The sequence below is a fragment of the Lolium perenne genome, chromosome 4 (genome assembly GCF_019359855.2).
Source record: "Lolium perenne isolate Kyuss_39 chromosome 4, Kyuss_2.0, whole genome shotgun sequence".
Lineage (NCBI taxonomy): Eukaryota > Viridiplantae > Streptophyta > Magnoliopsida > Poales > Poaceae > Lolium > Lolium perenne.
In genome coordinates this window covers 9,567,115-9,594,196 of record NC_067247.2, presented here as the reverse complement: position 1 = coordinate 9,594,196, position 27,082 = coordinate 9,567,115, and the positions used below count along the sequence as shown (strand labels likewise).

The 27,082-nt window shown below is 44.1% G+C and overlaps 1 long non-coding RNA gene across 1 annotated transcript; it reads left to right on the top strand.

Moving 5' to 3' along the window:
* The first annotated feature begins 17,736 nt into the window (after positions 1-17,736).
* On the top strand, positions 17,737-20,229 carry LOC127291737 (uncharacterized). The gene is made up of 3 exons (XR_007844695.2): positions 17,737-18,361; positions 18,718-19,157; positions 19,852-20,229. It is a non-coding gene; the product is annotated as an uncharacterized lncRNA (long non-coding RNA).
* Positions 20,230-27,082: the final 6,853 nt, after the last annotated feature.

Genomic DNA, 27,082 nt, shown 5'->3' with positions numbered 1-27,082 from the left:
GATCTGGAGATCCATAATGGATCCCACATATTCAACGATGACTTAGTGATCGAATGAACCATTCACATACGATACCAATTCCCTTTGTCACGCGATATTTTACTTGTCCGAGGTTTGATCATCGGTATCACTCTATACCTTGTTCAACCTCGTCTCCTGACAAGTACTCTTTACTCATACCGTGGTATGTGGTCTCTTATGAACTTATTCATATGCTTGCAAGACATTAGACGACATTCCACCGAGAGGGCCCAGAGTATATCTATCCATCATCGGGATGGACAAATCCCACTATTGATCCATATGCCTCAACTCATACTTTCCGGATACTTAATCCCACCTTTATAACCACCCATTTACGCAGTGGCGTTTGATGTAATCAAAGTACCTTTCCAGTATAAGTGATTTACATGATCTCATGGTCATAAGGACTAGGTAACTATGTATCGAAAGCTTATAGCAAATAACTTAATGACGTGATCTTATGCTACGCTTAATTGGGTGTGTCCATTACATCATTCATATAATGATATAACCTTGTTATTAATAACATCCAATGTTCATGATTATGAAACTAATCATCTATTAATCAACAAGCTAGTTAAGAGGCTTACTAGGGACTCATTGTTGTTTACATAACACACATGTATCAATGTTTCGGTTAATACAATTATAGCATGGTATATAAACTTTTATCATAAACATAAAGATATATAATAACCACTTTTATTATTGCCTCTTGGGCATATCTCCAATAGTCTCCCACTTGCACTAGAGTCAATAATCTAGTTTACATTTGTAAAAATATAACACCTTGGCCTTCTGGTGCTTTATCATGTTTTGCTCACGGGAGAGGTTTTAGCCAACGGTTCTGACACACTCAGAAACGTATGTATTTTGCAATTCAATTTGCGTCTTCACGCATCACTCATTTTCCAAATGAGTCGGCATTTAATATGTTTGGTCTTCTGGTGGAACCTTAATTCCGCGGTCTGAAATATGTCACTAATATTGTCATACACAATATAGCTTCAAAGTTCTGACACTATCGGAACTACACCAAGTTCTCAAAGAACTTCTTGACTTAACATCCTCAATCATTGTCAAAATAATGACATACTCTGCCTTCTTTTGTAGAATCCGTCACAATATTTAGAACTTTTCTAAATCTAGCATTATGCTACCTTTTAAACAACACTTAGCCTAATTTGAGATTGAAATTTTATTTTTATATGTGACAAAACCAATATCGGTGCAACACCTTACAGCGATTTGTTTGTCATTTCTCCATATAAAACTATTTATATATCCTTGGTTCTTCTAAAGTACACAGGGATATTCTTACTGTTTGTCCAATGATCATCACATGAATCATTCTGGTATATGCTCCTAACATTTTAGAGCACAGGACATCTGATTTTGTACATATTAATTGTGATCTAAATCACTCATGTGTTTTTACTCATTGAGTGTCAGATACACTCAAGTTTTGTTAAAACTTCACATGACAAGAACATTTTCTTAATATTTCTATATCGAACTACTTCAATATCCTTTCTATGTACTTTGACTTAAACTTATTATGTGTTTCAATCTATCTTCATAGATCTTGACACTAAATATGTTTCAGTCCATATCCTTTCATTGAAGTTAATTCTCAATGAAACCTTTTATAATCAAGTATATAATTACATCATTTATAACCAACTATATGTATCTACATAAAGTATTATAAATATGTCTCAGCGCTCCCACTTAATTTCTTGCAAATGCAAGCCTCTTCATCGTTTCTGATGAAATCAAAAACTCTTTGACTATTTCATCCGGTGAAGATTCCAACTCCGTGATACTCACTTCATCCAATTGAAGTTCGTTTACCTATCTAGTTTTCCACGGACTAGCAAAACAATTGGTTGTATCTTGTATACACCTTTAATACAAACTTCTGTTAAGTAATGTATTTTGCCATCCTACTATCATATCTCATGAAAGAAATATGTAGCGATTACTAGAATAATCCACATAGACTATAAGCATTGCTACGGAAGATCTAATTTTATCATAGTCAACTCTTTGAACTTTGTCGTAAACAACTTTTTGACAAGTCGAGCTTATTCAAGGATATTCCATCCAAATCCATCAATTTTATAGATCCGTTTACTTTCAAAAAGTATTCATCTATCTTGGATTTCATGGCGTATAGCCATTTTAACGGAGTCAGGGCCCATCATAACTTCTTTGTATGTAGTTGGTTTATCATTGTTCAAAAACAATCCTTTGTTCACAAATCATTTATTTGATCACAAAGTAAACCATACCTACAAGGTTCAATAAGTACTTCGATCTCCATGACTATAACATTTTGTAGACATGGGAGCCATGATCGTCGTGGCCGCTTCCGGAACCAATTCCGATGCTGCGCTACTCTGATCATTATGCTCAGGTTCATAAACCTTATCAAGTTTTATTGTCCTCCCACTCAAATACTTCGCTAAAAACAATTTCTTGGAAATTAGTAAGAAACATCGACAAACACTTTTGTCTTTGTCTCCATAGTGGAAAGAATTCCCAATCAATTCTGTGGGATAACCAACAAAGACATTCATCCGATTTTGGTTGTAAACTTATTTACTTTATGCTAAGCATTCCAAAATTTAAGAAAGGACTATTAGGGTTCATACCCATGCCATAACTCGTATGGTGTCATTTCAACAGATCATGATGATGCTCTATTTAGTGTAAAAGCGGTAGTCACTAAAGCATAATCCACAAAAATATAATAGCATCAATATTTTATCTCATCATTGACCCAACAAGGTTTGGATACATCTCTCGGATACTCCATCATCACTATGATACTCCAAGAAACGTGAGTTGTAGAACAATTTCATAACTCTCTTAGATGTTCGCTAAAACTCGTAATTCAAATATTTCCACTATGATCCAATCATAGATATTTGACTTTTCTATTACGATGATTTCCACCTCATGCTGAAATTTATTTGAATCCATTCAAATGTTTCAAACTTCTTCATTATCGAATATATCCACATATATATACTCAATTCATTATTGGAAGTTTTCATGAAGTAGAAGAATCTCCCGCACAACCTATGCCCAGTGAACCACATACATCATCATGTATTTTTCCACTAAGTTAGTTGCCCGTTCAACTCTTGGCCTATGAACGGCATTTCAGTCATTCTCTTTAGAAAAGATTTGCAAGCGCCAAATGATTCAAAAATCGAATGACTCCAAAAATCCATTTGCATGGAGTTCCTTCATGCGTTCCTTTCTAATATGACCTAAATTGCGGTTCCACAAATAAGTGGAATTCAAATCATTTGCCTTATGGCATTTTAGCGTCAGTATTATGTATGTGTGTTTCACCATTAAGATTTATAATAACTTATCCATCGTACATGGAGTAATGTCATAATTTGAACAACTCATTGTTTTCATTTGACCAGAGCAAAATAACAATTATTAAGTTCTTTATCATAAATTCTAAGGGCTAGATAGGATGCCAACGACGAACATAATAACACTTTATTTTTGTTCCAGAAGTGCATTCCTATCATATTCCTTGTCAGTCACTTAGGCCATTGTATTCTTGTATTGCGTTGTTTTGTATGACATTTCATACCAACCAATATGGTACTAATACCCAAGAATTTCATTGTGTGACCAAACTAGGAATACAACCATAACATGTATATCATGTATATACACCTGAGCTAGACTTTCTAGTCTTTTTCTTTCTGCCAAAATATCTTTTGTAGTTTCTCTTTTAGCTTTCCTCATTATTCAGAAAATACTTCACCTTCAATAACTTCTAGGTTTGTTGGTCAAATACCAATAACCTTGAGGTTCTTACTTTGAAGTTGATCATCATATGACAAGTGTTTCAGATTTCACTATTAGTAGCTTTGTAATATGATGAACAATTTCACTCATAATTTTATCCATTATATCATGAACGACTTTCCGAGACCATGTCTGTACATGTTAGGCTCGTAAAGTTTTAACCTTAGTATTCGCATGTGCAAATCTGGCTTGCACCCGTTGTATGCACACGTAGAATCTATAACACCCGATCATCACGAGATGCTTCGAAACGACGAGTCTTAGCAACGGTGCATACTAAGGACGATCACTTCATGGATATGTGAATATCGTTAGTGCCCCAAAAGTTGGAGAATTGGGATGCCTGGCGTCTTCAACCTTCATACATTCCCATAAAACTTATGAGTTTATGTAGTCTCACCAAATTATATTCTATCATCTTGCAACAAGGTCTTAGATATCACATATATCTCATACCTCGCTTATTTCTGAAAAGTAAATTTTTAGCTCCTTACTTTTCAAACAGATTTGAACTTCAAGTTTCACGGAGGCAAGATGACTTTAGGTACTAATTGAAACCATAGCTCTTTGAATCAACAATGTGAGGTTTACTAAAAGTTTGCAATATGACTTAATCATTTCTTGATTCTTTAACAATACGGTACCAGTCCGTAAAGTTTCTTGTCAGATTTTAACAGTATTTCTATCTCAATTACAAGACTAGCGTTTGGTAGAAAACGGATGCCAATACTACAAATTAATTCAAAATACTACTCAGACTATGTTTATGATAATTAGTTCATGTTTTAATCTAATTACTAATGAACTCCCACTTAATACAACATCCCTCATAGTTGTTAAGTAGTACACGATCCACATCCACTACACCAAAACCGATCATCACGTGAGATGATGTAGCTTCAATGGTGAACATCAACATGTTGATCATATCATCCATATGACTCGTGTTCAACCTTTCGGTTTCCGTTGTCCCGAGGCCATGTCTGTACATGCTAGGCTCGTCAAGCAAACCCAAGTATTCCGCGTGTGCAACATGGCTTACACCCGTTGTATGTGAACGTTGAGTCTATCACATCCGATCATCACAAGATGCTTCGAAATGACGAACTATATCAACGGTGCATACGAGGGGAGAACACTTTATTATCTTGATATTAATGTGAGGGATCATCTTATAATGCTACCGTCGCGTTCTAAGCAAAATAAGATGCATAAAGGATTAACATCACATGCAATTCATATGTGATATGATATGGCCCTTTAGTCTTTGCGCCTTCGATCTTCATCTCCAAAGCACGGACATGATCTCCATCATCATCGGGCATGATCTCCATCATCGTCGGCGTAGCGTCAAGGTCCATGGCGCCGTCTTCATGGTTGTTCACCTCATGTAGCAACTATTACAACTACTTTGAAATACTACTCAACATGAAATTTAAAGACAACCATAAGGCTCCTGCCGGTTGCCACAATACAATAATGATCATCTCATACATATTCATCATCACATCATGGCCATATCACATCACCAAACCCTGCAAAAACAAGTTAGACGTTCTCTAATTTGGTTTGCATATTTTACGTGGTTTAGGGTTTTTGAGTGAGATCCAATCTACCTACGAACATGAACCACAACGGTGATACTAGTGTTGTCAATAGAAGAGTAAATTGAATCTTCACTATAGTAGGAGAGACAGACACCCGCAAAGCCACTTATGCAATACAAGTTGCATGTCGAGCGTGGAGCAAATCTCATGAACGCGGTCATGTAAAGTTAGCCCGAGCCGCTTCATCCCACTATGCCACAAAGATGCAAAGTACTCAAACTAAAGATAACAAAAGCATCAACGCCCACAAAACCATTGTGTTCTACTCGTGCAACCATCTATGCATAGACACGGCTCTGATACCACTGTAGGGATTCGTTGCATAGAAAACAAAAAATTTCCTACCGCGAGAACGCAATCCAAGCCAAGATGCAATCTATAAGACGGGAGCAACGAGGAGATGATCGAGACTCACCCTTGAAGATTTCCAAAGCCTACAAGATGAGGCTCTTGTTGCTGCGGTAGACGATCACTTGCCGCTTGCAAAAGCGCGTAGAAGATCTTGATCACGGTGCCACGATTGGGTAGCACCTCCGTACTCGGTCACACGTTCGGTGTTGATGAAGACGACGTCCTTCTCCCCGTTCCAGCGGGCAGCGGAAGTAGTAGCTCCTCCTTGACTCCGGCAGCACGGCGGCGTGGTGGTGGTGGCGATGGAGAACTCCGGCGGAGCTTCGCTAAGCGTGCGGGAGAGGTGGAGGAGAGAGGGGGCGGCTAGGGTTTGGGAGAGGGGGTGGCCGGCCTCTATGGGGTGCGGCCAGCTTGGTGGCTTGTGGTGGCCGGCCCCCTCCCCTATGCCCCTCATTATATAGTTGGAACCCCCAAGTGTTGGACTACAAGTCTTCGAATAAGACCCCAACCCAAAACCTTCCATGTGTAGGGAAACCTAATCAAGGTGGGATTCCCACCTCAAGTGGGACTCCCACCCTTCCATGAGGGGGGTGGCCGGCCACCTTAGGTGGAGTCCACCTGGAACTCCACCCCTCTAGGGTTGGCCGACCATGGGAGGTGGAGTCCCTTCGGGACTCCGCCTTCCAAAGTGATTTCTTCCGGACTTTTCTAGAACCTTCTAGAACCTTCCATAAATGCACCGGATCATTTCCAAACTTGGAATATGACTTCCTATATATGAATCTTATTCTCCGGACCATTCCGGAACTCCTCGTGATGTCCGGGATCCCATCCGAGACTTCAAAAAATACTTCGAACTCCATTCCATATTCAAGTTCTACTATTACAACATCAAACCTTAAGTGTGTCACCCTACGGTTCGTGAACTATGTAGACATGGTTGAGAACTCTCTCCGACCAATAACCAATAGCGGGATCTGGAGATCCATAATGGCTCCCACATATTCAACGATGACTTAGTGATCGAATGAACCATTCACATACGATACCAATTCCCTTTGTCACGCGATATTTTACTTGTCCGAGGTTTGATCATCGGTATCACTCTATACCTTGTTCAACCTCGTCTCCTGACAAGTACTCTTTACTCGTACCGTGGTATGTGGTCTCTTATGAACTTATTCATATGCTTGCAAGACATTAGACGACATTCCACCGAGAGGGCCCAGAGTATATCTATCCATCATCGGGATGGACAAATCCCACTATTGATCCATATGCCTCAACTCATACTTTCCGGATACTTAATCCCACCTTTATAACCACCCATTTACGCAGTGGCGTTTGATGTAATCAAAGTACCTTTCCAGTATAAGTGATTTACATGATCTCATGGTCATAAGGACTAGGTAACTATGTATCGAAAGCTTATAGCAAATAACTTAATGACGTGATCTTATGCTACGCTTAATTGGGTGTGTCCATTACATCATTCATATAATGATATAACCTTGTTATTAATAACATCCAATGTTCATGATTATGAAACTAATCATCTATTAATCAACAAGCTAGTTAAGAGGCTTACTAGGGACTCATTGTTGTTTACATAACACACATGTATCAATGTTTCGGTTAATACAATTATAGCATGGTATATAAACTTTTATCATAAACATAAAGATATACAATAACCACTTTTATTATTGCCTCTTGGGCATATCTCCAACATGAGTGCCTTTTACCTTTCCTCCCGGGCAACGGCGCTAGAAAAGTGCTGTTGCCGTGGGAGGCAATTCTCTGTGGTGTAACTTTTCTTCAGATTCCCCAGCAACGGCGCCAGAAAAGTGCTTGATGTCTACGGGTGCTTCTATTCTTGTAGACAGTGTTGGGCCTCCAAGAGCAGAGGTTTGTAGAACAGCAGCAAGTTTCCCTTAAGTGGATCACCCAAGGTTTATCGAACTCAGGGAGGAAGAGATCAAAGATATCCCTCTCAAGCAACCCTGCAATCACGATGCAAGAAGTCTCTTATGTCCCCAACACACCTAATACACTTGTCAGATGTATAGGTGCACTAGTTCGGTGACGAGGCGGTTCCTCGGCAATGCCCACCATGAGGGGCTTGGGTTTTAGAGAAAGGAAACGACGGAAGTTCCGGGAGCGAGGCGGTACACGACGTACCCAGGTTCACGCCCCCGCGGTGGAGGGTCGCTACGTCCTGCTAGCAATCCACTATATGAATATATGTATACAGGGGGCCGCCGTAGGCGGAGTTGTTGGATCTAGTCTAGTTCTAATCCGCGGGTTGCGGTGTCTAGGCGTGTTGCCTCTAAAATTATGTTTCTGATTGTGTGTGTCCCTAAGGGGTGCCCCTGCCTGGCTTTATATATCAGCCAAGCTAGGGTTTACAAGAGTCCTAGTAGGATTCGTTTTGGAGTCTTCTTTCCTTGTAGTCCAAGTTAAGGCGCGTGTAGGTCCAGCTTGTTGAGTCCTTGTGCTGGTACAGCTTTATAGTTTGCACCGGGTATGGTAATGTCGAGTACCCGAAGGGTTATGCCCACGTCATTCGGCGAAGAGATAGTGAAATACAAGTGGTATGAATGAATATGAGCAGTAGTAACGGCGCCAGAAAAGTGCTTGCTGGCGTGCAGTTGATGGTAGTAATATTGCAGGAAGTAAAGATGCAGTAAAACAGTAAACAAGCGATGATTGCAGTATTTGGAAACAAGGCATAGGGATCATACTTTCACTAGTGGACACTCTCAACATTGATCACATAAATAAATAAGTTCTCTTCCTTTGTGCTACATATACTCTTGTTTGATAATGAACACCATTCGTTGTGTAGGGCTACAAGAGCACCTCAATGCCGGAGTTAACAAGCTCGACAACATTCGGCATTCATATTTAAGTAACCTTTAGAGCATAATAGATCTTTGCAATTTAAACCGAGTACTAACATAGCATACACACTATCACCTTTACACTATGAAGGGGGAATAAATCACATCAATACTATCATAGTAATAATTAACTCCATAACCTACAAGAGATTATGATCATAGCCTACGCCAAGTACTACACGATGCACACACTGTCACCATTACACCGTGAAGGAGGTATAGAATACTTTAATAACATCACAAGAGTAGCACATAGACTAATAGTGATACAATGCTCATCATATGGATCTCAATTATGCAAGGCAATTCATGAGATCATTGTATTGGGGTACATGAGAGAGAGATTAACCACATAGCTACCGGTAGAGCCCTTAGCCTCGATGGAGAACTACTCCCTCCTCATGGGAGAAAGCAGCGGTGATGAAGATGGCGGTGGTGTCGATGGAGGAGCCTTCCGGGGGCACTTCCCCGTCCCGGCGGCGTGCCGGAACAGAGACTCCTGTCCCCCAGATCTTGGCTTCGCGATGGCGGCGGCTCTGGAAGGTTTCTCGTACCGTGGCTTTGTCGTATCGAAGATTTAGGTCAGGGAGCTTTAAATAGGCGAAGAGGCGGAGTCGGAAGGCTGACGAGGCAGCCACACAATAGGGGGGCGCGGCCCAGGCCCTGGCCGCGCCACCCTGTCATCTGGTGGCCCTGTGGCCCCCCTCTGCTGGCTCTCGGGTGTTCTGGAAGCTTCGTGGAAAAATAGGATGCTGGGCATTGATTTCGTCCGATTCCGAGAATATTTCCTTACTAGGATTTCTGAAACCAAAAATAGCAGAAAACAGGAACTGGCACTTCGGCATATCGTTAATAGGTTAGTTCCGGAAAACGCATCAAAACGATATAAAGTGTGAACAAAACATGTAGGTATTGTCATAAAACTAGCATGGAACATAAGAAATTATAGATACGTTTGAGACGTATCACTGCTCCTTGTGTTGCATGTGGGTGTTGCAGCCAGGGTCATCCTCGATCTGTCGGTATAGTTCCGGTGGATGTGGCGATCGGTGAAGACCGGTAGTGGGGGGATGACAACCTGGCTTGGAATAAAGGGGCTTTGGTCCTAGGATCCCTCTCACGCCATGGCGAAGATATACTTGATGTTTGTCTTCATTGATCCGGCCGAAGTGTCGAGTTCCGGAAGGCTCCGCCGGCGAACTCCAATGGACAAAAAGCTAGAGATTGCCGGATCGGATGGTACTCTATCGCGTGCAACCATGTTTTTTTCTAACCATTTGGTTTCCGAGGGAGCGATGCAAAGCTCTGCAATTTGTTGTCATCGCGGGACATGACTTTAGTTCCATGGTGAAGTCGGTCGCGGAGAATGGCATGGAAGCCGAGATCGGATGACTGGTAATGGTAGTTCGAGTCCTAGTGGTGATGAGATTTTGGCTTGGTGATTCGTGACTTGGAGTAGCGGCATCGGCAAGTGGGGCGATAACACAGGAGAAATTCTGTGGACGATAACATAGAAGAAATTCAGGGTCTAAACTTGCAGGATGAAACCAAAGGTCTAGCCTTAATTGGTTGTGCCTGGTACTGATCTTGTTGAATACATTGTTTTGCGAGCGCGAACTTTCTTCTATGTGAAAACATACGATCTATGATCAGGACCATGACGGTGCTTGTGCACTATTTCCTTCTTGGAGACGTCGCTATTGGAGAAGATGAATTTTTGGTGCTTTCTTAGTGTTGTTTGGTCTGCTGCTACAAGAAATAGATCATTGTAGCAGGACTCTTTTCAGTAATTCTTCTTTCATTTTTAGCTGCGCGTTGTTGCGTTGCAGAGGCCGGATGTAATTAATATCTTCGTGGTATTGATGTATTCCCTTTTTCAAAAAATAGCAATGTCCTAAAATAGAACAAATAGTTAGCATATTATTAACATGGATAACCAAATAAGATCATTGAAAAAGGATATGGAAGGAGGGAGCAATATGAACTGTAAAAAAACATTAAAATGGATGCACTTGAAGTAACCAAGGTCATACCTGTATCATCTTCCCCAACTATACAACATAAGAGCACATCATTCTCACTCCACAAAGGGTAGGAAATTTCAGTGAAGAATATCCTCAGGTTACTTAGATGTGAAGCTATAACGGATGCAGCCCCCTCCAAACTCAAAAAATGTTGAGATTACTCACATCTCAACCAGTTCAAACAGAAAAATAAAACGTAAAAACAATATTAAATGGATTATCATGATGAGAACCTTACAATGCTCGCTAATTTAATAAAAGCTGTATGAAAATCACAACACAACATGCACATTATCGAAAAACAGTCTAGAGCATGGCACGACTGCATACTACGGAGTAGATTGTAAGATCTTAACTGTCACAACTCAACATAGAAAGAGAGAAAGATAGAGGAAGACTTTTGTGTTGTTCGCCCTATTGTATTTGTGTAGGGCTACCTCGGCATGATTTCGTGCAACCCTTTGTCTAGACACCAATCTTCTTTCGCGGAGTGGGGTTCCTCACCTCTAGAGATTTCCTCTTCTCCATCACAAGTCGAGGTCCAGAGAAAATTTCCATTTCCAGGGAAGGGTCCGTCGGTGGTTCGGGAAAAAAGAACCGAAACCTAAAGCATGTTGCTCCAAGTTGATATCTACAGGAGTGCTCGTCTCCTTGGACACCCACCAGCTCGGCTCCTGATTCAACATATATATGGTTCACAGATTGTTATACCATAAAAAAAAGTTCAGTGCCATAACATGCGAAATTTAAGAGTACCATTTCCAAGTTTTTTCTCTCTTTCATGATGAAGCTGCATGCAGATTTCATGGAACATGGTTCACATATTCTCAAGTTCGTTTAGGACTCCAATTTGGCATGATGAATTGAATAAATAAATGTCAGGTGTGGATAGATAGCAAGCTTCTGATATAATGGAACACAACAAAAGCAATACAAGAGCGGTTCTGATATTATTTTCCTACAACGGATTGCTGAGTTTTTCAGTAGAATTGTTAGCATGTGATCTATGCAGCTCGCAATGTCGAATGGTTTTGTCAAAGAAACAAAATACAGCTAACCAACTACAACAAAAAATAGTTGGCTGATGAACAAAAACTGACAACTTCATACTGGAGCCAAAGGTTTAGCTATCTTCTTAAGAATGTCGAATAATGATGCATAATGATATTGAACAGAGACAGAGATCAACCAACAAAAAACTGAAGAGTTTAGGATTTTTACCTCGCGTATCTCCCCTTTGAAGCGGCAGGAGAACCTGCAACTTGGTGTTGATTTGGCTCCTCTGGCAACACATGTAAACTCTCCTGATACCTGAAACGGTACAAGTTCAGAACATAATCAGAATCAGAGTAAAAGCATGCCAAACATAATCGTATCCAATACTATTATAATTTCTAATTGCAGAAGATTTTAGATCAGTGAGGCCACAACATGATTTTCTCAATCAAGAGCTCAGAAGTATGTTCCGTGGTACACAATGCGGCAGACAAGGATTGCGTTTACCTGCAGGTGGGGACGCGCTCTCGGTTAGCCCATATCGTTCAGAGTTTGGACCTAGCGTCGCCGATCGGTGAGATAGCGCGGCGGCGCCTAACACCTATACACCGGCAACACCGGTCGGAGAAGGGGCAAGAAAGATCGGCATGAGAGAAGAACTTATGGATGCTCCACACTGTGGCTGCCGTCGTCGTGGTCGTCCGCATGTTCAACAGAAAAAGGCGAAAGAGAGATTCTAATCTGAATCGATTGGTTGAACTGCGTAAGTCCGGATTGTAACTACGAGGGTGTGTTGATCTCTGACTCGGTTTTCGATTCTGCAAAGTTTTGTTTTCCTCTTCGGTTGGGACTCGGAAAAAAACCCTATGAAAACCGAAGCTGAACACCAGTCGGAAACCTCTAGCCACCCATCGTCGATCCTGACCTATATTAGGGGTCGAACGCAACGCAACCTCACGTCTTGGGGTTACACTAGAGGGCTGCGAATTGATCTTCGGAATCGATCGAGTCGCTGCGTGCAGTCCATCTTCCGGTTCGACCATGGCGGATCACTGCTGTGCTCATCAGGAGGTTTCTTCGTAAGTCCTCTTCTCCTCGACCTGCGTGCGTATCTGCGACTACTCTCTCTCTCATTCTATTCCGCCCAGCTAATTCTGATCTATGAATCGTCTCGCATTCTGTTCGATTCGGTTCCAAACTAGGGTATCCGAGATAAATTTCTTACAGTGTACTGAAATTAGAATGATCAGACATTCTTGACCTGCTCTTTCTGAACATACCATGTGTTCTGGTTCAGGTACAAGGAGAATCTGGCAGAGGAGCCAAAGCAGCACGTTCCTACAGCTGCCGCTGCTTCGACGGGGAGGTACACAAGGTAACTCAAGTTCCTAACCTCCTCTCTCTTTCCTTTTGGATTTCTCTCTGGTGAACGCATCTTCACTGGCATTCAACCAAGTGTTGAAGACCGTGACTCAAATGCTCTGTTTCCAGTATTAAGCTGCACATGTACCTGAAATGCACCTTCTTCGCTCCGGCCTCCCCCTGAACCTTGGGCCGCGCCTTTCGACCGCTGCCGTGACCGAGCTCCGTGTGCTTACCTCCGAGTTTAGCTCCTTGGAGCTCCGTGATAACCCGGACTTTCGTGATAGCCGCCTCAATAACAAAAAGCTTTCAAACAAAAGTTTCTATGTCAATTCTTTCAGGCATCTGCAGACTGACGAGCTGGCCGTGGGGATCTGGAGGAGCGCTGCCCCCCTAAAGTGCAAGGTTTTCTGCTGGCTTGCTAGACGTTGGCGCCTCCAAACCAATGCGAGACGGTTCCGGCATCACCTCTCCACCTCCGCAACCTGCCTCTCCTGCCCTGAAGACGAAGATATTGATCACCTCCTGCTTCTATGCCCCCGCGCTCAGGAAGTCTGGCATTTCTTCCACAACAACTTCGGCTCCCGCGGGGTCGCCCACTTCACAGACATTTGGTTGGCTCGAGACCACTCCTACGAGGAAGCCACGATCAACACCGCCATCGCTTGGACCATTTGGAAGAGGCGGAACGCGCTTGCCTTTAATGGAATTGTGGAAGACCTCTCCCTCGCCTCCCGTCGCTGCATTGAGGATGTTAGGCTTTGGGCCTATCGTTGTAACACTCCCTCCTCCGCCGACGCTCTTAATTTTTGGTGTAATAGCTATGACCCCCCCTGAACTACTCCCTCCTACTCTACTCCCCTCTGCCCTCTAAAAACTGTTGTAATGTTCCCTGGTTATGCTCCTTTCTGGAGTAGTTTAATATAATCGTTCAGGCTGGCGCAAGCCCGCCGTAGTCCAGGTCAAAAAAAAAAAAGAATAGATATCGCAAAGACCTTGGCTGGTTCAGCTATCATGTAAACGTAAACATCAAGAGTTTCTTTTTCAAAAGCCACTGCAAGTTAATTTTTTTTTTCAATTAACTCTGCATTCACTTCACTCTCGTGAAAGAAAAACTATTTGGTGAATGATACTACTCGTAAAATGTTTGGTGCATGGCTTGACAAATTTTAATGACGTCAATGAACCAGGAGTCGAGCCGGCTGGCTTTCCAAGGAAAGGAGTACTCCCGAAGGCATCAACATGGAGGAGCATGGTTGGAGGTTTCAGTTCCATTTTCCCCAACCCACGGGAGGGTACGACAGCAGCTCGGATTCTGACTGGGAGACCCCGGTTATAAGGCAGAGGAAACCTCTTGAGGTGAGGAACGCGCGCCACGAAAGAAGAGCTGCGTTGAGAGAAAAGACTGCCCGTCATCACGCCGAGGTGGCCTTGCGCAAGTACAACAGAGCGAACAAAACCAAGGTATTCCTCTCTCTTTCTCGCGTGTGCGCGCATGCGTGTGTGTATGCAGTGTGACAATTGGCATGTCATAATCTAGTGTTCAGCGCACTAGACCTATTTTTCGTGATAATCTGCCCTTTGTGTTGCTGCTTTCATCTGGCTTTCATCCAATTTAAGCATTGTAAGATTATTAACCTGACTAATCCATATTTGTTGTTGTTGTTTTCTTGCAGTTTGAGCTGGAGGAGGTTCGAGTAATCTCTATATTTTTTGAGTTTGGAGGAGGCTGCATCCATTATAACTTCACAGCTAAGCAGCCCGAGGGTCACCAGCTTGGTAATTCCGCCATTACCAAGCTATTCTTCTCCGAAGTCGACCCCAGGTTTCGGAATGAAAATGATGTGCTGCTATGCTGTATAGTTGAGGAAAATGACGCAGGTACGGACTTGGTTACCTTGGGGTTAATCCATTACCGTTTTCTTGATTCCTCATTATTCTCATGTTAACTTGTTTTTTCGGGAGCTTTGCATCAGGTGCAATTTTGTCAATCTCATATTATTTTCGTCACAATCTCATATATTGTATCCTGGTGGTTTTATTTTCCAGGACACTGCTTTGGCTGCGAAGACTACAAGCCTATTGTTCACCCAAGTAGCCAAGCATACGGTGGTGGTAGTAGTACCTGTATTGAATTTCCTCGCTCGGACGGAGATAGCACAGAGAGTGACTAGTATGAAACACTAGAAGCAGCGCTGGTTTGTGTGGCTAATCTTATTAAGGCTGTGTCTTGCGAGAATGCAAGGGCACCATGTTCGTTGTCGGGTCGAGAAAATGAACAACTTAAGCATGTAGATAAAGAAATGTACATCTAAGGAAGTCAAATGATAATATAGTCCATATTATAAGGAAAAGAATTCTGAATTCTCATGTGGATGTACAATTATATTCTTGCCTACTAGTATAAATTAAATTTGCAGTTAGTTATGCAGGATATTATAAGGATTGGATCCTGAAACAAATTCGGCAAGGCATGTTCTTTACTGTAATCACCACACTCCACCGATAATTTCGATAATTTCCGACAAGCAGGACGTAGGGCCTAAACTCCCAAGAGCGGCCTGAACTTGGGCAAAATTGCCATGTGTTTGCCCTGCTTGTGTGAGATTGTTCACATTGCATTGTCGCCCCTCACCGAACCAAAAAAAAAGGGTAGTCTCACCCTTGGTATCCGTGAATGCACCCACCACAAACTTCTATCACAATGTTTATTTGAAAATATACAAACAACATGTTTTAGATTGTGGCTTTTTTCCTGATGGTTTGGTAAAAACACAAAAAGGGAATGTTTTCAATGTTGTGGCTTTTTTCCAGTGGGGATTGGCCTTTGGGAATATGGGTTGGTGGCGTGAATGGCGGGAATTGTATCACTGTTGACCGACGGGAATATTGCCCCCTGATGTTGTGGCTTTTTTCCTGCTGACGGTTGACCGACGGGAATATTGCCCCCTGGTGCAAAATTATCTTCCTATGTCGACTGACATCTATCAGAAATGACTTTCCTGTCTAACAGCCAGGCGTAGGTTCTTCTCACTGCTTAGGCATCTCTCTTGGCTAACCTTAGCAGTATTAATATATTCCAAAATCAATACAGTACAGTACAAGGTTTAGATGTGCCAGTTGCATCTAGCAACCAAACTTCATCCACTCAAAAAAAAATTATACTATTACATTAGAAAATACCTTAACAGTGATAATATACTCCAGAACCACATACTTTATAAAGATGTCTCCCGCCAATGACGCAGACCACTGTGCTAGTTTTTTCTTTTGCGAATATTAGTTGGCATTAAAAAAAACAACGAAGAGTACAAAGCACCTCAAAAAAAAACGAAAATTACAACGAGATCTTTGAGAAACCCTTCATCTTCAACGTCCAGACCGTGTCGACGGCTCGCCGCAGCTGCCGCACCTCTACGAGCTAGCATGACGTTGTTGGTTGCGGACGGGAAGTCGCCGAACGGATTAAAAAGAGCACATTCGTCCCGGAGACAAAGAAGAAGGATGAACTGCCGATGAAGCTTCTTGATGATCCGAAGATCCTCACAGCCAGAAGTCATTGAAGACCAAACCACTTCCACAAGCTTCTCGATGTCGCCATCTAGATGAGGCTGAAGCCGGGGAGACCTTATCGAAAGAGATGCTGCCACCACCACCTGAGCGCCGCTCCACCAAACATGAACCCTAAAAACATGAAAAACGAAGCCCTCCCGCTGGCAGGCCATGGCCTAGAGGTCACAGAGGCGAGGAAGAATGGCGGCGGCGCCGACAAGAGACCACTGTGCTAGTTGCATCTAACAACGGAATTTCATCCCTTGAAAAAAATGACTTAATAATAATAGCGTTTGATACAAAAAAAAATCATACACATGGTGGTTTCTTTTATAGCTTCTCTATGCTAGTTACTGAAAAATGATAATGCTTGGTCTAAAAATTTTGCTAGCAAATTTTTGGAGGACACTGAATGGTCCAAACGAAAGCTACAAAGACCAATTCTACCAGCGAGATCGTATGGCGTCCCCGTAATGTCCGTGCATGTGTCGGTGCCAGGGTCATGGATCTGAAGTACCAATGACTCCCCTTGGTCAAAAGAGCATTGCAAGAGCAGCTTCCCACCATCACCCAACATCCTGAGTGGCATGTAACGGCAAGCAGGTGGCTCCATTGTAATCGTGTACGCGTTGATCCAGGTTTTCTCATCGGAACTATCTAGGATCCATATGTTGGTGAATGGATCTGGTAGTTCAACCTGGCCATGGGTCTCAATGAACACAGAGTGTACCAAACACAAGGCACCATTGAGCTCTGTTAAGCGGATTCCCACTGTTCCACTCCACATCTCCTTGCCAACAAGTTTTAGTGGCCCTTCGATCACATCCTCCTTCCATCGCTCGCTCTCGAGGTCGAAGCAGAGCAAAGTATCGTCGTTATAAAGTCCCTTGTTCTGAAAGACGTGCATGACACCATTGATGACGACGGGGGAGCCTCGCTTATAGCAGATCTTGGCCGGCGACGGCTGCATTTGCCTCCATCCCCTGCCGTCTCCTAAAGTGAAGATCTCCCATGTTTGGTCAGCGACGAGGCGGACAAGTTTGTATCGACCCGAGAGCTCTTTTACAGTACCCAAGGATGAATATGGGCCATCCAATCTATAGATTGAGCCGTGCAGATGAAGCCATACTGTCAGATTTCGGCCGCCCAACACGCGAGCAGTATAGAGTGTCCTGCGCCGTCCAGAGCCAACAGTATATGTTGATGAGGGTATTTTAGGAAGATCATATTTTGTCCCGCAAGGCAGACTCCATCTCCTACCCCCGTTCGTTCACTTTGCCCACCCAAAAAATCCCCTCAGATATTCCGGCCGCCATGGACCTGCTCCCCTGTAGTCCCTCCTCTCTCTCCGGCTTGAGCAGCGGCGGAGACGGGAACCACCCTTCCGAGCCAGGGTCCGGCCGCCGCCGCCGCCAACGCGCAGCCCCCGTATCCCCTCCTCCTCGGTCGATTTGAATGGCCCCTACAAACTAGGGTTCGGGCCGTCGCTGACGCCGACCACCGTGGCGCCGCTGGTCGATCTCCGGCCAGGATGATCCGCGGACATGAAGGTTTCGGAGGGTCGCGCGGCCCAGCCGGTCAAGTACTGGGCCGAGGCAGACGCGGTGTCGCCGGCGGGTGTCGCCGGCGGTTGCCGCCGACCACGGCGACGAAGCTGCAGGTCCTCTGAACAACGACAACGGACTCCTCTGAACAGAAGGTACGTTGTGGTTTCAGCCTTAGATACGAGAACCGATTTTAGGAGATATGAAGACGGATTTTATTACTCACTCATTTGATCCTATATAGCTAGAGTTTTGATTTTGTTGCCTTGCCTGCTCGTTGCGGTGACATATTCACATAAATGGTTAGGCTTAGGCATGTCGAGGGCTTAGATATATGATGGAATCATATTGTAGGTTAGTGAACACATATTTCTGAGTAACTCACATCATGCAGGATATCTGAATAACAAAATTAGTAATTGAACGAAGACCTAGGAAGAACTATGGAGCTTCTCTAGGATGGTATGATTACTGTGCATACTTCGTTTCTGATAAAAAATACTTTAATCAGGTTCTGAGGTGGCTGAAGAAGGTGTGCCATGAATCACAGCAGGATAATAAGCGTCCCGCAGACTCTGAGCATTTTTCAGTTCCTCCGATCCATACTAGGCATATGAAGTCAAATTCTGCCTCCACTTCTGATGAAGAAAGAGAGGACATGGTTCCCATTTCCTGGAGGATGAAGCGGCGCCACCTGGAAACTAAACACGAAGATGCCAGCTACGAAGTGAAGCCGAAGGTGTATCCATCTACCAGCAGTTGTTCCCAGCAAGAGTTTGCGGAAGCAACTAGAGATGCAGCTTCAGTGGTCCGGCCAAAGCGAGTGAAAATCCGGTTCACTCCTAGCGCTAACAGACTGGTTGAGCAGCAGGACAGCTCAGGTCAGGGATTTGCAAGCGATGACAAGTCACCTGGGTATTGGCGCACGTATTAGGGTGCGGCTACACACAGGTGCTAACCTCAACAGATAGAATTCTTTGTTTAGGTGCATTGTTAACTAGACGAAGCGCTTGCATTATGGTTAGCACAGATGCTGACTGACTGAGTTTAGGAAGGGTGAGGAGAGGAGGATAGGGCTGATTGCTTTGGTTAATCCATTCTTTGTGCAGCATGGCCTCCAATTTGAGGCCTCGCAAGGCATGGTTAGAAATCATGATTTGTTTAGAGGCTCAGAGTCACCGCTTGCCGCTCTTTGATGCCTGCATTGCCTGTGACGGAATTGGGCCTCGCTACCTTCCATTCTGCAAGTCCTTTTTTCTTTTGTTTAGCAGCTGTAAATCTCTCTGTATCTTCTTGTTTTTATCATCAACGAGAGCAGCATTAGCTGCCGCTAACTGTATTCTTTCATACTTTCATACGCTTGTCGATTCAAGTATCCTTGGTTTACCTACTTCTGAAATATTCAATCAATTAAGCAAATCATTCTTTTAGGATGTTAGTTGGTTGATTTGGTTCCTGTTATGCGTGCTTACAAAGAACTAGCAATTACCCAGTTAGCTAGCATGAATGGTCCGGTGTTGGGAAAGCAGCTATCCTCCAGTCTTTCTCATTGACATTATTTGAAATACTTTTGTTGCTAATTTTGTCTCAGTTGAGGCACAAAATGAAGGAGCTCCTAACTTGTATTTGTTGTCTTGTATGACAGGTTGATGCTGATGACAGCATTTGGCTGGAGCTGGATGAAGGAATGATCCCATCAACTATTTTTAGAAGGATCATAAAAAAATTATACTTAGCCAAAATAGTCTTCTTCTAGAAATAACGAGGCATGTGTTTTAGCTCCGGTCAGCCGAGCATATATTTGTCTGAAATCGAATCTTTATATTTGCTTGTGAACTGGTTGTTTGGTAGACCATATATTTAGTGCAAATATTGGACTTTTACTTTAGTGACAATGTCCATGTAGGTAAAATTTCAGTGTTTATTATCAAGTCCATATATCACAATCCCTGCATATCCTTTGTAGTACTTGTAACCTTCTATTTCGATTAAGTGAAAGATAATCTTTTCCGTATAGTTTCAATTGGTACTTCCTGAGGACGCAACATAGACTGGTTGAATTCAGATAAGAATTGCACACAGTTTAATCTCGTGTGTTCGAAGGCCACCAATTTCATATTCAATGGCATCCGCCTTTTGAGCGTTATTCAACCCATGACGAGACTTTATGAAAGTTGTCTGATCACCAATGGCGAGTGGATGGTTATGTTCAACCATGAAATCTTTTACAAACCATTCACCACTTTTCATAGACATCTCGATCTCCATCGGAGCACTTCCTCACCCGGCATCCACAATGTCCATACCTGGCTTCTTAGTCAGCTCTTCTTTTCTAACACTAAACCCCCTTGGACTTAGCATACGCATTGTAGTACTTGTAATCTTCTTCCTCGCTACTAAAAGTTTTGTTAACCACCATATCATGTTCTTTATTGTCCTCCATGCCCTCCATGACATACACTGCGGTTATGAATCAGAGCTAGATTATTACGAGTCTGATACTAAAACTAACACATGTTTCAGTATGAATAATGCAATATCCATGTCATTCACTGCTTAAATTTTTTTACTTCAGGATTATCCTTCTAAACTACACAAATCTGGCCCACACTTAATTTAGCAATGATACTGACATGACAGAAAGTATATGCAACACATTACGATCACCATATACAAGTTCTTGTATCAGCATCTGGGCAAAAACATAAACGGAAACTGTTCACAAGATTTGACATGGGTAACTCATGATGAATCTGCACAGCGGTTCAATCAAACCTGTACATATAGTTCTGCTAACACCATCTACGCAAAACGAAGAAAATAAAACTATTACAGAGTTTTGCCACAGGTGAAACTCGCAATTGAATCTGCATAGGAGATTGCTGCGGACATAATTCTCAATTAAGACAGATCGAATTTACAATACTTAACTACACAGCTAGCTGATATAGTCTAATTTCATCTCAGAGTATGAATTTAGTTGCGATGAGGTTTCCCGGATCAGGACGCAGAGATCTGCGGTGTGGTCGACGAGCGCGCGACCACCTAGGTCAAACGCGGCGGGGGCAAGCGGGTGATGGCGGGCCAGCGCCGGGCGCTATGTATGTGGCGGCGGCCTAGGTCAAACACGGCGGCCAGATCGACGAGCGGGCAACCTCGGTGGAGGCGGCAAGATGCACACAGCAATGGCGTTGAAGGCAGAGGACTCGTGTGAGAAACGGGCTGGGAACTTGGCCCATCATTAACTCGCTTTACATTTTTTCCCCACTAATTTGAACAGATAGAATTGTCTATCATACCCTTAGCAAATCAAGGGTATACTGCTACGTGCAGTATAGGGTACCGTAAAAACCCTCCGACCCGAAGGGATGGCACGGCCGAAGCCGAAGGTGATGTAGTAGCGCGTGGCAGCGTAAGGAAATGTGTCCTGCTCTCTCACTTCCATATGTGGACAGGACACGAGCACCTTCCTGGTGGCCGGATCGACCACGTTGATGCCGCCGCACGAAGCGCCGTTGACGCAGATGAGGTCGTCGAGGCTCGTGTTGCACATCATCCCGTAGCCACCAACGCCCTTGATGACCCTCACGAGGTTGCCGTCCATGTCCATGAGCCGCATGTCACGCCCACCATCTGGTTCTTCTTCTTCGAAGGAGCCGGCATCGACAAGGAGCGGGCCGTGCCGGGACCTGTGCGCGGCAGCAAAGACGGGGCTGCAGATGACGTCGCGCCACGGCTTGGACACGCATCGGAACCGGCAGACGGACTTCACAGGCGTACGGGAAAGGATGTCGAAGACGACATGGTAGGGCAACGAGACGGTACCCATGCTGATCGTCCGTCCTGGGCCGCCGTGTAACTAGCTCACTTTGGTTAGCCTAGCTAGCCCTGATTTCCTCGACTAGTAACTCACGCAGATATATGCATAGCATCTTACAGAAAGTAACCAAGTAGGATTAGGATTCCTTTTCTACCCGGAGTCTGAGTCCCAGCTGCACGAAACGTCTGAAACTCTTAGACGTACGGTACCCATGCAGCTATGTCTGGAGCCTAAGTCCGACGTTTAGAAGGACTCAGACTTTCGGGCGAGACCGACCTGGAGTCAGATCTGTCACGGTCTACTCGTTTGTGTATATATACAAACCAGTACGTGCTATCCCAAGGATATCCAGGGACAAGGACTCGGAGGACGATCGTATCTGTGCCATGGCCGACGTGAAGGCAGAGAAGAAGGAGAAGGAGGCGAGGAAGAAGAGGCATGAGCGCCGGGTGGCCTTGCTCCTGCAGAGCTCAGCGGAGAAGTACTGGTACCCTAACCAAGAGGAATCCCAAGAGGGTGGTTGGAACGCCGGCGACTATTTCGCTGCGAGGGTATGGAACACCGACAAGATCAGTGAGTCTCATCGTTCAGACCTCCTATGTTGCTAATTTGTAGTACTTCCTCCATCCATACATCCAAATTTTCTTTATCGAAAAAAAATACATCCAAATTTTGACAAATCTAAGACATCATTTTATGGACAGAGGTAGTATTTCATTCCACTGTATTGTTAACCACGTTCACGTATATATTACATTGATGCAGCCCCTATCCCTCCCATGTATTTAACCGACGACCCTTCTTCCGGACGCCCCAGAGGGTGCCTGCAGATTGTTTCCATCAAAATCGCATCCATAAGAGGAGGTCTACGGTGGCCGATAGACGTGTTCGGCATGGTCACCGCGCGCGATGTCCTAGACCTTGATCGCAAGCGCAACATTATCTTCACGCGTGCAAGAAGTAATTGCCAGACCATCACAGAGAAGGTAACTATTTTCCTGTCCACGGTATCCAATCAACCATTTTTTTTATTGTTGACTTAATTAACGTTCACATGTGCTGCAGGATCCATATCTACTACTCACAGGTCCTACCCGTGCTGTTGTGACATGTATGGACCCTGGTACCATCGAGATTGTGCTCAAAGTTAAGGGCGCAACCGAATCCGACGACAGAGACCTGAGTTTTCTAGTCTTGACGTTAAAAAGCGGTGGGTACTGTTCTTTCGATGGGGATTCGTAGCACACTGAAGCTGCAATTCCACCACATTTACCAGGCTGTGGAGGCAACAATCAGTGTGCGACTCACTTGCGGGTCATCGTTGCCACCTGGTGGGTTTCAAGGTGTTTTTACGGCTAGCACCGCCAACATAGATAATGCGGAAATCTTGTTGCTCGCTTTCAAAGACGCTAGATTGCCTGTCGCCGATGATGGCACGATCAGTCTCTCACGGCGTGTTGTCTCCGTTGGATATGGTAGAAGTGATCGGCTCAAGGTCTCTATCCTGGCACGGTCTGATGAAGAGACCGGAGAAATCGATACAGGAGATGCTTTAGTTTTCATACCCCAGAAACATGGTACAAGTTGTGGTGTGCTAAATGTCGGCGTGTGCAAGATGCAAGTCACAGTTGCATGGTCACTTCTGCCGTAAAAGTTCACTCAATACAATGGAAAGTTTAATATAATCAGTTGATGTAAATATGTTTCTTGAGAAAAATGAGAAGCCTCTTTGGGCGTTGTTCTTCATATCAAATCAGCAGTATGTTGTTCTAACGGGAAAAGAAATACTAAAAAATTATGCTGAATTTGATTGTCTAAGCTACAAAATATTAAAAGGAAAAACACAGTGAGATGATAGATACCTCAATAACTCGGTACAAATTTAGTAAGTTCACCAAAGAAGGTTACATAATTAGGTGCTCAATATGGCATTATCTAGGCACACTAGTGGAAAATAGGCCTAATGTCGCGGGTCGTATGACCCTTTTGTCGCGGGCGGCCAGCCGCGACAAGGGAGGCGCGACATAAGGTCCACCACGTGGCAGCCGCGGGGCGCGCAGGGCACGGGCTCTTTTGTCGCGGGCGGTATTACCACCCGCGACAAAAGGCCCTCTACGTGGCGCACGCACAATGCTGCTGCTTTAGGGTTTGAGAGGTGCAGCACCCCCCCCCCCCCCCCCCCCGCCACCGACCCCCTTTTATTTCATTTTTTTCATTCGAAAATAAAAGTTGCATATATTTGTACGCTACTAGAAGTGGTACACGTTCATTCACTATATATATATAGATCGATCAAACAAATATTGGAAGCAAAAGTCGATTCCCCTTACACATATTCGTAGATTCCCTATATATATACATGGAGCTCACGATCGACAAGCGGTACTAACGACCGTCTATTTGGAGGTAGAGCATCTATTTGGACTAAACAAGCCTTTGTTGTTTATTACTTCTCTAACCAAAAGTCCCACCAGTTCCTCCGCGATTCCTAGTAGGTGTTCCTTTGGTTGGAGTCTGTCCCGCATAAAGTCGACCTATATACGAAAATGAGATGAGTATGACTATATCAGTCTTGATAACGAAATATTGATGATAATAAATAAAGTTGTGAATGTTATTGCTTACGTCGAATTTATTTTTGTTCTGCTTCTCAGTGGTTAACATGTGAATGGACTCGCAAACGTAGTATCCACATAAATTCGTCCCTTGTGGCTGCTGGGGGCACGGTACATGAGTAAATGTTACCTTCTTTGCCCAGGTAATCTCCTTATGATGATTCTTCAAAGCTTGCCAAGCCCTGCCAGGCAAAAGAATGATTGAATGAGTGGATAATTAATTGATATCTCACGAAAGATAAAGCGCGGCGATGAAGGAAATTACACTTGGAGCAACTTCTGCAAGTCCTGGAACCCGTCCACGCCTCTACTCAGTGGGTCTCTTACTTCAACTATTCCCTTATCAGGTTGAATGTCTAGTAGAATCCAGTATAAGCTGCACATGTTATGCATATACGTCAGGAATTACACTTAACATCGAGTAAGAAAAATTGAATGTGCATAAAAGATCATTAAGACTCTCACTCGTAGTTGTAAGGAAACAATATTGAATCACAGAAATATTGCTCCCCCAAAAACCTTAGTAGGTTTCCCCCCGTTTCTTCGCGTTTATGCTTTACCGTTTCAACATGTATTTTATCTGGGTCAATAAACCCAACATTGATAATATTATTACTTTTGCATTCACTGATCTTCGCCGCATAAGAGAACACATAAGATATAATGAGTATATGCAATGAAAACGAACATGAACTGAATGAAAATGAACTTATATGTAGTTAACAACTTACAAGCAATAGCAACTCATGAGAGATTTGTCGAGGGCATCTAAATTGAATAACTGCCAGAGTTCATTCATCTCAATATGGATCTCCTCCTTTCGGTAGTAATATTCCCATGGTATACTCGCCACGATGTACATTATGTTCTCCTTGCATGCATCAAGGTACCACTGATGCAAATTCCGCATATGTGTTGGCAGTTTATGCAGCTGCTCTCTGCTGACCAAGTCGGCCCCGTAGACAAATTTAGGAGCTATATCAGCAGTGGGTAGTGCAGCATCTGCTGCAGACAGCAATTCCTCCACGGTAACTGAACAGGAAGCCGCTAGCCTTGCAGCTTCTTCCATATCGAGACCACCATGTTCCTGGTACACCTTGGGAACATTAAACACTTTGAGTGATGGGATCGATTGTTTGGGCTGATCTCCGAGGAGGGGAACTTCCTTTCTCTTTCTGCCTTTTGTCGTTTGCTTGGCCTTGAGGGGTGCACTTGTTGAACTTGACTTATTCTCGGCTGCACTTCTAGCTGATGATTTGCTCGTGCCAGCAATGTCCTTCTCCTTAGCCTTTTCATCCTTCTTATGGTCAATTACCTTCGCAAGAGTGCGTGTATAGTCATCCTTCTTCTCGTGTAACTCATACTGCGATGGTGTGTTCAGAAAACTAGTGGCATATTCTATTTGCTTCTCTGTGTATGGCTCTGGCGCTGGAGGTTTTGGCTTATGAAAAAAATCATAATTGTATTTCTTAACAATGGCATCATTTTCCTCCTCAGTACGATCGTAAGGACGGGGGGGAGGAACCTTTGGTACTTTTGGGAGGGGCGACATCTTGCGGACAGGACTCTTGAAACGCTTCCGGCTGGGTGCATTCCGAGTCTTAGTGGGCGGAGGCGGCGGCGCTGGAGATGGAGATGGACTACCGATGTCGTGGTAGACGTCGTACCCACGGGGTAATGGTGGCGACATGTGATCAGTAGGAGGAGGTGATGGTGGCCTGCGATCACCTGGAGGAGGTGATGGTGACCTGCTGGGACGACTGGTACTAGGGGCTACCCAGCCTGGCAGCCTGATGTTCTTCTTTTCCCAGAGAATGATTTCACCCAGCACCTCTCTGAGTGTAAGCCCCCCATCACCTCCAGGGATTTCGAGCTCCAATGTCTCCCACGACGGGACAACTGAATCCACCCCGACACGAGCATAGCCAGCTGGAATCGGATTGCCATGCCATGTTGCCGGCTCACCTTCAGGTCCAAATGCCGGTAAGACATAGCCGACCGCCACCTTAACAGACACCTTCCTGAACACCTCATGGAGATCACAAGGTGTTTGCTCCTTGATTCCATCCAAGGGGTCGCCAGGACCGGCATCTATCATCATGCATGTAGGAGGGGCCTCCGAGTCGGCCACGCTGCTGTCTCGTCGCTGAGATATGCCAGCGGTATTATCTGGCGGGCGCTGTCCTTTTAGTTCATTTATCTCCCGCTGCTGCTGCTGAAGCTCCCGCTGCTGCTGGTCAAGTCGGCGTTGGAACTCGGCCATCCGGTCATTCTGCACCTCCAGCTGGCGTTGTTTAGCTCTCGCTCGGCTTCTATAAGTCTCCGCGTCGGCCGGAAACCCAAGCGACCACGGAACACTAGGGCCGAAGCCTCTTGTTCGTCCTCCCTTCTCAGGATTACCGAGGACAAGCGTCAGCAAGTCTTTGTCTCTATCGGGAGCA